An 11,884-nucleotide genomic window follows, 5' to 3' on the forward strand; every position below is an offset into this window, starting at 1 on the left:
AATGGGAGCTCCTGCACACCCCCCCACACACATTCCCACCTGCACCCCTTGCACCAAATGGGAGCTGCCCAGGTAAGCGCTCCACACGCAAACCTCCTGCCCCAACCCTGAGCCCCCTCCCTCATTCTAGCTCCTGGCCAGAACCTGCACCCCAACCCCCAACCTGCTCCTTCATCCCCAGCCCTGGTCTCAGCACACTCCCACCCTCATCTCAGTGCAGAGAGAGGAAGAGAATAGCTAGAACCAGGGAGAAGGTAGGCACCTACTCTATGTGGACAGGGCCGGGACTCCAGACCGGCAGCAGGCTGAGCGGGGCTGGCAGCTGGGATCCTGGCTGTCAGGAGCCGGCAGACGGAACCCCAGACTGACAGCGGGCTGAGCGGCAGTGGGCTGAGCTGCTCAGCCCACTCCCAGTCTGGGGTTCTGGCTGCTGGCCCCTTGCCAGCCAGCGTCCTGGCCCCAGGCCTCGCTCAGCCCGCTGCCGGCCTAGGTGAATGGAACCCCAGGCTGGGCGGGCTGGCGGCATAAGATCAGCATTTTAAATTTAATTTTAAATGAAGCTTCTTAAACATTTTGAAAACCTTGTTTACACAGGACAATAGTTTAGTTATAGAATATATAGACATAGAGAGAGAGCTTCTAAAAACGTTAACATGTATTATTGGCACGCAAAATCTTAAATTAAAGTGAATAAATGAAGACTCGGCACACCACTTCTAAAAGGTTGCCAACCCCTGTGCTAGCAGTATTTTATCAATAGATTATCTTTATTACATACAGCACTTTGCAATGCAGTACACAGAAACTTGAATATAAAGTGCCTACTTTGTGATGATTTTTGTAGGTTAATAAACTGACTGAAGCAAATCAGGGCTTTGTATTTAAAAATGCAAATCAAGAAATATTTCTCAAACTGAAATTTGTTTTAATATTATATAAATTAGGTGCACTCATTATTTGTACTTGAACTGCTTTGCCAACTTTATTTTTGGTTAAAGAAATGCACAGTTTGCTTCATAGAGGAGTCTCATTATGATGAAGTTTAATTTAGCAAATAGAACATTGAGTGCCAAAGTTTATTTGTAATTAGATTTGGATCCAAGCCACCAGTTTCACAACTTTCCAAAAATTTGTGGGGTGTTTGTATCAGGAGTTTCAGCTTAATCCATTATAGCAACAGGAGCCAGTCATCAAAGTTATGGACTGTACAGTTGGCTCCAGTAACACCTTCAGCAGTAACCCATGTGCTTTATACTGCAGCATTGGACTTTGTTTCTCCAAGGGAGTAGGAGGGAAGTAGTGGGGAGGAGACATGGATCTTAGCTGGATACCTTGTGTCTTTGCACATGTGCAGAGAGCAGGGCAGGGGACCTAAGTGTTGTAGTAGCCAGGCAAGGTACTAACAAACTTCAACAGGACTTTATTTTTGAAAGTGGAAATCTCTTTTCCAAGCTGCTGCTGCACCCTCAGTAGCTCTCCCTCAGCCTCTCAACTCCTCCCCCGCCTTCCTATTTCCTGTCCTTTCAGACTCCCAACAGCCAGTGCTCCCAATTCTAATAATTACAAGAAACACCTAAACACCACATTCCCTCCTCTCTTAAGAAACTCTCCCAATTACAATAAATGTTGTTCTAACCACAGGAACAAATAGGAAACAAGGCACTTTAGTGTAATATTTCTGTCAACAGTATAAACACTATATACACTACATAACATAGTCTCTAGTCCAGACAGGTGGTCGTCTGGGTCTGACAGGCCGTCTCTCAAGCCCCGGTTTCAGTGCAATGTCTTGTTGTGTTGATACTACGGTGAAGTCATCCAATGCAGACTGGATGTTGGCATAATCTCCTCTTGGTGCATAGGCAGGTGCAAGATAAGAAGCATTCCATACCTGCCCATCAGAAAGGCGATAGGTGTAAGATCTCTTCTTCTCTACGATTTTAAGAGGAGCTGTGAATTTATGGTCCCCTTTCCGTAAAATTCCAGGTTTTCGTATTCTAACGAAGGAACCACACTCAAACTTTGGTTCCTTAGCACCCCGCCACTTGTCTGTGAAAGCCTTAGACTTCTGTTAGTTCTATTCCACTGTTTTTCTCACATCATCCTCGGTTGGGGCTCAGGTCATGCCTTTAACATTCCAGCAATGTTCAGTTTAGTATTTATCTGTTTCCCATGCAGTAACTCTGTGGGTGATCTTTGTGTTGTGGCATGTTGTGTAGCCTGGTATGCTTGCAAGAAATCAGCAGTAAAGGTTATCCACAATTGCCCTTCCAGTTTAGCCATTTGCAAACTCTCTTTCAAACTTCTGTTAAACTGTTCAATTTCCCATTGGCTTAAGGGTAGTATAGGGATGACCTTCTGTGTAAAATGTTCTTCTGTGCTAGAAAAGTTTCAAACTTCAGGGTAGTAAATTGACTACCATTATCTGAAACCAGTTCTTTGGAATTACCTTCCCTGCTAAAAACTGAAGAGAGAAACTTAATTACTGTAGCAGAAGAGATTTGCAATGTAAACGCTACCTCAGGCCATTTACTGAAATAGTCTAATAAGGTGATGGCATAACGGCAGTCAATTGGAGCAGTATCAAAGGGTCCTACAATGTCAATTGCCACTTTTTCCCCATGCAGAGTCAGGAAGAGGAAGAAGCTGTAATGGAGGGGTACGTGTCACTGCTGTCTTATCATGCATTTGGCAAGTGACACAGGATTTTATGAGTGCTTCAGTTTGAGAGTCCATCCCTGGCCACCAATACAGATCCCGTAGTCGTTGTTTGGTTCAGACAATTCCTTGATGAGTATCGTGTGCCAGGTGTATGAGTTTTGACTGTAATTCTTCTGGCACAAGTAGCCCATGTGTACCTCGTAGCACACAGCTATCGAGCAAAGAAAGTTCATCCCGAACTCTCAAATAAGGCAGCAAAATTGGGACAAGGTTTTTTAGGGTTACTGGGCCATCTCTTTGTCAGAAATTCCCATAGTTTTTGTTGAATTGGACATGCTGAACAAGCAGTTGCGCTTATTACAAGCACTCTCACTGCAGTGAGAAGAGAAATTGTTCTCTTGTCACTGCAATGAAAGCACTTGTAATAAGCGCAACTACTACATCCTCATCCTCTGGTGGACCATCTGGTGAAGGCAAAGGCAGGCGAGAAAGGCAATCAGCTACCACATTTTGGTTTCCAGGCTTATAATCCAGTTCATAATTGAAAGAGAGTAGTCTTGCAGACCATCTAGCAATACGATATCCTGCTCTTCCCAGTTCTTTCGTGGTGAGCAACGTCGTCAAAGGGCTGGGGTCTGTGCACAACTTGAACGTGCGACCCCACAGGTAAGTTCTCCATTTTTCAGTAGCCCAGACATGAGCACTTGCTTCTTTTTCGACTGTAGAATATTCTCTCTCAGCATTACTTAGTGTCCTTGAAGCAAATGCAACAGTCCTCTCTGTGTTGTCCTCATGAAGTTATGTGAGGACAGCCCCAAGTCCATAATCAGAAGCATCAGTAGTTACAATTGTGGGCAATGCAGGACTGAATAGTGCAAGTGTAATGTACAATCAAGTCTTTCACCATTTCAAAACTAGCTTGTGCATCCATTGTCCACATTAAGGTTGAACTTCCCCATAGTAATTCTCATAACAGTTCAATGACGGAAGCATAATTGGGAATGAATTTTACATACCAGGAGGTAAGACCCAAGAAGGAACGTAAGGTTTGCAAACCTGTTGGAGGAGGAGCATTTGAAATTGCCAGAATATGAGCCGGATCAGGTTTTAGTCCAGCCTGTGAAATTGTATGTACCAGAAAGGAGAGTTCAGTTTGTTTAAATTTGCATTTGGACCTATTGAGCTGGAGGCCTGTTTTGCTGATGCAGTTTAGTACAGACTGCAGGTTATTGTCATGCTCCTCCGAAGTATTTCCAAACACAATAATATCCAAATAGCACCATGTTGATTCTTCAAAATCAATGACATTTTTTTGGAAGGCACTTTGGGTTGATGCAAGACCATATGGAACACGTTTAAAATGGAATAGTCCCTCATGTAATAAATGCTGTGAGGTCTCTGCTATCTTCATGCAACATAACCTGGTGGTATGCACTCTGCAAGTCAAGAGTAGAAAACATCTTTGCTGCATGGAGTTTTGCAAATACTACTTTTATGTGAGGAAGAGGACGGCTGTCAATCACAATAGCTTTATTTTGCTCCCTTAAGTCCACACAACGGCAAATGCCTCCACCCTTCTTCTGCGTCAGTACTATAGGTGAAACCCATTCTGAGGAGTTACTCTCTTCAATAACGTCCTCTTGAACAAGTTTTCTAAGTTCCTTTGAAACAGCTTCCCTGACTAAAAATGGTAAGCACTGTAATTTCTATCATACAGGCATCACATTATTCCACATTTTCACTTTATGCAGAAACCTATAAGCACAGCTGAGTTTCTCCTCAACCTGGTGTTGGGTCCCAGCTGAAACTGGTGTGTATACTGCAAGAGTGCTTTGCTGAGGAAGATCAATTCGTCCATTAACTACCCTGAGATTTAAAGCAGCCAATAAATCTCTGCCAAGGATAGGAGTGCCTTTGTGGACGATGTAGAACTTGCAGTTACATAGCAATCACCAAAAGTAACTATTGCTGGCAGGCAGCCACATACTGGGGAATATGGTTTTTCAAATAGCACACCAAGTGAAGCTTGGGTTCAGTAAGAGGCACATCTTTAAAGTAATGCAAATAGATGGAATCAGGTAGTATAGATACTGCTCAGCCAGTGTCCAACATTAGCTGAATAGAGTGTGATTTGCCTGAGGGTATGGCGGAAACGTTTACTGTGCACTTTATTTGTTCTGGAGTATGTGCAGTGGTGATTTTGTCCACGCTCAGCACAGTAACATCTGGTATTGTAACTGCATGCACCTGTTGATTGAACTGGCTGCTGCAACATACTTTAGCAAAATGCCCAATCTTTTTGCAATGATTGCACTGAGCTACTTTTGCCGGACATCCTGTGTAGCTTGCAAGGTGTTGTGGGGATCCACAGCGAAAGCATGCTTTTAGTGTAGTTTGAATTTGCTGATTTGGTGGTTTTTAATTAGTTTTCCTCTTGTAATTGTTTGTCTGCAGTGGTAGTGAAATTTTCTTCAGATGAGTCACAGCCTGGACTGTGCCTCCTGTATCCATGCTCATTATTTTGGCTTCAGTTGTAGCTGACTCAATCTGGGTAGCAATGGTTATTGCTTTTTCTAGTGTAAGCTGCAGTTCTAGAAGTAAACGTTCTCTTACACGAAGCATGGTTGTTTTCTCAATGAGCTGGTCTCTAATCATCTCATCTGCTATATTCCCAAAGTCACAAGTTACAGTCAGACTCCTCAGGGAAGCAATATACTGCATTATAGTCTCCCCTGGTTTCTGCTCACGCTGGTGAAATCTGTAGCGATTAGCAACTACATTCACTCTTGGTACAAAAAAGTTCTTTAATGCAGTGAGTGCAGTCTCATATTTATCGTCTGCAAGGGGAAGAGTGTAAAATATACACTGCCCTTCTGCTCCAAGGCAGTGGATTAGCAGAGCACAATTTCTTACTTCAGAAATCTCTGTAGCGCTGATTGCAAGCAGATAAGTCTAAAACATATGGATCCAGGCAGTAAAAGCAATTGGAGGCTCACCTGGGCTTTGTAGAAAGGGTGCAGGTGGGTTCAGAGGTAGAAGATCCATCCTCGTCGCCAAAATGTTGTAGTAGCCAGGCAGCGTACTAACAAACTTCAACCAGGACTTTATTTTTTAAAGTGGAAACCTCTTTTCCAAGCTGCTGCTACACCCTCAGTAGCTCTCCCTCAGCCTCTTCAACTCCTTCCCCCTCCTTCCTGTTTCCTGTCCTTTCAGACTCCCAATAGCCAGTGCTCCCAATTCTAATAATTACAAGCAACATCTAAACACCACACTAAGTTAGAATGACCCAGAAACTTCCAGAACAGGGTGTGGCAGTTACCTGACCTGCTCAGTAGCTGTTCCGAGGCTGTATACAACTTTTCCCATTGTGGGCAACCCACTTGGCAAGTCATACCCTAATCGCCCTCTGAGAGCTGAGCCAAATCAGAGCACAAGTGGGGGAAAGTTTATAAATACAGGAGTTAAAGACAGACCTGTGGACCCTGCCTGATCAATACACGACCAAGAGATGTGAGGGCTGGGTCCCAATCCTTGTATCACTTCGGATACAGGCTGCAGACTTACATTTCACTAGCAACTGAGAGGACCAGGCACTAGCCAGCTATTAACCCAAAGGATAGAATGCTGCTAGCTGTGGAGACCCACAGACCATTTGCTAACAGCATTCTGAAGTGTTTGAAAGGGATTGAGACGCTGCCATTTCTCAAGCTCAAGAGTCCAGAGGACAGACACACACATGCGCGCGCCATATTATGGTCACTCTGTGACAACTGAGAAATCCTCTCAGAGAAGACCTGAGGGGAATGTGTTGTGATGTATGTGTTAAAGTACTGGAAATGTTATGTTGAAACTTCATAGCTGAATGTTTGTACTGTATTAGAAACAAAGGGATAAGTCTGTATGAGGTACACCAATATACTTACTGTCTAATAGCATTTGTTTAAAAGTTATTCATAGTATTCCAAACATGATTTACAATATTTTATACTATTGATAATGTGGTTTGTATGCATTAAATATTTGTTTTTACCAAAACAAGTATTGTACTCTCACTTTGGAACCTGACTGGGAATTATTAGCATGCATTTATCAGGGTTTTACATACAACACTCTTGAGGTTTAACTCTATGTAATGCTTTCTGAAAAGGCCTGAAAAGACAGAACTCTGGCTTGTCCACTGGCAAAGAGTTACGCCGAGGTGCAGGAAGGGGAGTGTATAGTTATACTAAGCATTCCCGCCCCTGTCCCTATTACACAAGCACTTAAACACATGCCTAACTTCATGCCTGTGAGTTGTTCCAGTGACTTCATTGGGACTACTTTCATGAGTAAAGTTAAGTATATGCAAATATATTTGAGGGATTGGAGGCCTAAGTCAGGAAATACAAAAAGGTCCACTCTGAACATTAATGCAGCCCCATCAGATACATCATAGACGGTGTGCATTTTACAACAGCAATATATCTAACTACACAACTGACAAGAAAAAGGAAGAACAGAGAATACTACCCTGCTTGCAGGTTTTTTCATAGAATATCAGGGTTGGAAGGGACCTCAGGAGGTCATCTAGCCAACCCCCTGCTCATACTGTCCCTGGTCTTAAAGCCAGGTTTTCAGGAGGGACTTTTGAGAATTTTGCTGAATATTTTTTCAGAGAAATATTTAGTGTCTGTCATGCAAATAGTCATAGCAGCAGCAGCTTGGGTCTCTGCTAAGCCCCTAAGACCAGGCTGTGTTTTGAGGATATGAAATAATGTCCCAGAATGTGAGGGCATTCATGAAGATGTGTGAAACTCTTACCCAATGCACATGCTCAGAAATGACACTGAACTAAAATTATTTTCTCCCCAAACCAAGCTAAGTCCTCATGGATACCTACGTCCACATCAAGATTCAAATTTCCAGACATTTCTGACGCAGAGCTCTTTTGCGTTTGTGTAATGCCGAATGACCCCAGTCCTCGACAGGCAGGATCAAACCTGGGGCCTCTGGAACTTAGTGCATGAGCCTCTGCTGTATGAGCTAAAAGCCAACTGGCTCTTAGCTAAGACAGTAAAGCAGACTCATTAACTCTCTCTACATGGTCTTGGTGCCATACCACAGAACACCACACTGAGGAGGTGTGTGGGTTACATTTTCTTATAGTGAGAGATCCCCCATCATTCAACAAAGCCATTTTGTTCAGGCTATTTAAAAAAAAAATTACCTTCAGGCAGGGGCTAGGCATAAAAATGGTCAACCAAAAAGGTGATTGTTCAGGAAGTTTTGATGATTTAAAAACAAACAGAGGTTTACAATGGAAAATGGTTTCCAAGCTCACTTACAGCAAATGGTATTAAAAATAGCTGGGATAAACTATTCTGAAATAGCCAACGTACCAGCACTTAAATCTATGGGGCATGAGTCAAACTTACATCAGTTTTATGCTGATATAACTCCATTGACTTCTATGGAGTTGGACCAGTGTAAAATCGATGTGATGCCACTGTGAACTAAGCCCAGCCTTTAAACTTTGGGGAAAAATATGTGGCAAGATACCAGTGTATTATACTATGCATGGAACTATCTGGTTTGGTTGACTGTGTTAAACTTCCACGTCTTTCACATTGTGTGTGTGCATGAATATTTTCCAGTTTTCACTTACACACAGTATATGAATCTCTTATGATATAATTGCTGCTTTCAGGTTTTTTTTTAACATTATAATTATTATTATACCATGTTAACATTTTAGCATCCTGTTTTACAAATCTCATGTTTTTTCCAGTGCTGAAAATATCTGAAAATGTGTCCAGCTGCATTTATTTCAAAGCTCTTCTTTGCATCTCAGATGTCTTTTATATGGGTTGTGTATATAATTTCCATAATACAAATGAAAGCACATTATTATGCTTTCATAAGTATGCCTTGCAAGTGGTACAGCAAGATTAAAGGGTTTTGAAACTTCTATAATATCTTAAAATCCAGCTATGGGGAAAAAAACTTCTAAGGTAAGAGGGTTCTGCAGAATAAGAGTGATATTTGCAAATAAGTCTTTCATGTAACAAGTGAAATATTGGTGAGATAAGAAAGAAGTTATATAGTTGCATTAAAATAAATGCTTTTTACATCAAGAGTGCTTAACAATATTTAAATGAGGTGCCATTAATACTGCTGTCAGCAAGGATCCATTGCTACAAGGAATTGAATATCTCCTACAGCAGGGGAGGGCAAACTATGGCCCTCAGGCCGGATCTGGCCCATCAAGGTGTTCAATCTGGCCCACGGGATTGCCAGCCCCCTGGTGCAGCAGGGCTAAGGCAGGCTCCCTGCCTGCCCTGGCCCCACACTGCTCCTGGAAGCGGCCAGCACCACGTCCCTGTGGCCCCTGGAGAGGCCGGGGGCCAGAGGGCTCCATGCACTGCCCTTGCCTGCAGGCACTGCCCCCCCCCCCGGAACTCCCATTAGCAGGGAACTGGGAACCACAGCCAATGAGAGCTCTGGTGGTGGTACTCACAGGCAAGGGCAGCACGTGACTGAGCTGCCTGCCCCATCCCACGCCCAAGAGCCACTGCTGGACATGCTGGCCACTTACGGGAGCGGAGCAGCGAGGTAAGCAGCACTGGGCTGGGGCCAGGGCAGGCAGGAAGTTAAGAAGCACTGGGCTGGGGCCCACACCCCAAGCCCTTCAAGCACACCACACCCCGAACCCCTGCCCTGAGCCCCCTCACCCCCTGCTGAGCCCCCTCATGCACCCCACGCCCCTCCTGGACCCCAACCCCTTGCCCTGAGCCCCTTCATGCAAACCGCACCCCCTCCCACAGGCCACGCTCCCTCCCGTACCCCAACCCGCTGCCCCGGCCCTACATTCATGGCCCTACATACAATTTCCCCACCCAGATGTGGCCTTTGGGCAAAAAAGTTTTTCCACCCCTGTCCCCTGAGTACAGCTGGTCAGAACTTTTACAAAACAAAAAGGTTTTTCTCGAAAAATACTCATTTTTCAAAACCAAAACTTTTCATGTGAACATGTGATTGTCAAAGAAAAACTTGTTGATAATGCTTTTCAGGTCCAGGATGGAATTGCTACTCAAAATGAAAGTGAGAGAATCACCCAGAATAGCCAGGAGCCTAGTGGTTAAGGCACTTAGCTGGGATGCAAGAAACTAGGTTCAGGTTCCTGCCCCTAAGCAGGCAGATCGGGGACTTGAACCTGGGCTTTCCACTTTCCAGGTGAGTGTCCTGACCAATTGGCTATTTTGGAGTTTGCGGGGGGAGTGTCTCTCTCCCTCTTCCTCATTTTTTCATGGAAAATTTCAAAAAGGTCTTGCTTTGGTTCTGCATCAGAATGGAAAATAGTCAAAATTGATTTTTTTATTTCATGAAGCAATATCATTGTTTTCCTGCCAGCCCTAATGCCAACGGCTCTCAATTACCACTGAAGTCCTGTATTTATATTATCTAGCTCTGTGCACACTTTCCAGGGAAGTCAGTTGGAGTTGCATATTTTGCAATCTCACAGGATTTGCCATTTAAAGGACAACATTGTGAGTCAGGCTGCATCTTTCAATCCTGTGAAGAGCTGAGTCCCCCCAGATCACAACTTCAGCAGCAGTTGAGAATGTCACAGGAGCACTTTGCAGTATAGTGGAAACTAAGACACTAAACCCATATTGGAGGAGTGGGTGGTGTTGGAAACTCCAACTAAAGCTCATCGAGGGCGAAATTTTACTAAGAGGTATTTGTGCTACACTCCTGATGGCTAGTGGCTCATTATCCAAACAGGGTAGCACATAATCCTTACCAAATACTTCACTTTGTTGATATATGTCAATTGAGTGGATCCCACTGTGAATACAGTGTTCAACTTAGAGCTGGTCTCAGATATTAGAGAAACATAAGCATGGGTTGTTCAAAAACCATTCTGACTGCCAAACACGGAGTGACTCCCCTTTATTTCAGTGTCTGAAATTATAATGGTCATATTTCTTGCCCAGCTTTGTGCTGGCTCTCTGCATACAGCTAAATTCCACCCATTAATCAAACTCAGGGTTTTCAGCTTTATCATGAGTGTCATTGTCAGAGCAATGATTTATGCTGCGGAGATTGTGGACAAATGGGCTCTCATTCATATTGGATGTGATTGTGTAAAAAGCTGATTCTGAATGGTGTAAAAAAAACACAACAGTACAATATTTTAAATAAACCTCTTATCTTAGAGTAATTATCTCCTAATAAAGCTATCAGTCTTGCTCAGGCGATATTAATTAGCTACTAGGATTACTATTTCTGAAGACTGGAAAAAAAGTCTAATGTTCTCTCACTCAACAGATGGCTTATAAACAACTGGGGAAGTCTTAGCCCTGGAAAAAATTATTAGTCCTAAAAATGATTCATACAACAGATATTACAACACATGGCCTTTTTTTTATCATTTATGCTGACACTTGGAGTATATTAATAAAGGGAACATTTCTCCACATACTCCCAGTTGATTTGTATGATGCACACAGCAAAGTGTAGGCTCTGGCCACATATTGAGATCTGACCCCTATGGCCTTTGTTACCATGGTGTCATGTAATCTCAGTTTTGTCTCTTGGACCTCAGGTTCTTTTTAAGAGATGAATATCAAGATCTAGAAATTTTAGGTTCTTGATCAGCTGATGCTCTTTAAGGGTCTGACATATGCCAGTCTCATACCTGTACAATCACATTGGCTTCAGTGCAGTTATTCCTGATGTATATCATGGCAAGTGAACGCAGAATTAGACCTTTAATTAAAAAAAAAAAATAGGAAAATTGGTCCCAATCTTGCAAATATTTCTGGGAGATACATCCCTGTGCCTGTGTAGGGCAGCGTCCAAGAATGGAACCATAGTCAGTTCTTGATTCATGGATTCAGTGAATAACCAGCCAGGCACATTCTGACACTTTCACCTATAAGAAGTAGAACCTGACTCCCCACAAGTGGGTCCCACTGACTTCAGTGGGACTTCCTGAAGTGCAAGATGTTACCCACTATGAGTAAGGGTGTTGGAATCTGAGCCAAACTTGGTAAGAGAACAGAAATGTAAAAAATTTAACTGACCTAAATTAAACTGAAATATTTTGATATTTAAGTTTAGTTGGTAAAGATGTGGGGCCTATTTCTCCACTGTTTGTATAGGCATTTACACCTGTACAAAGTGCTATCGAATCAGATTAGAATTTTTTATCCAGTCTTCCTTAAATACAGTCCCTTTT

This window comes from Lepidochelys kempii, chromosome 1, assembly GCF_965140265.1.
Source record: "Lepidochelys kempii isolate rLepKem1 chromosome 1, rLepKem1.hap2, whole genome shotgun sequence".
NCBI lineage: Eukaryota > Metazoa > Chordata > Testudines > Cheloniidae > Lepidochelys > Lepidochelys kempii.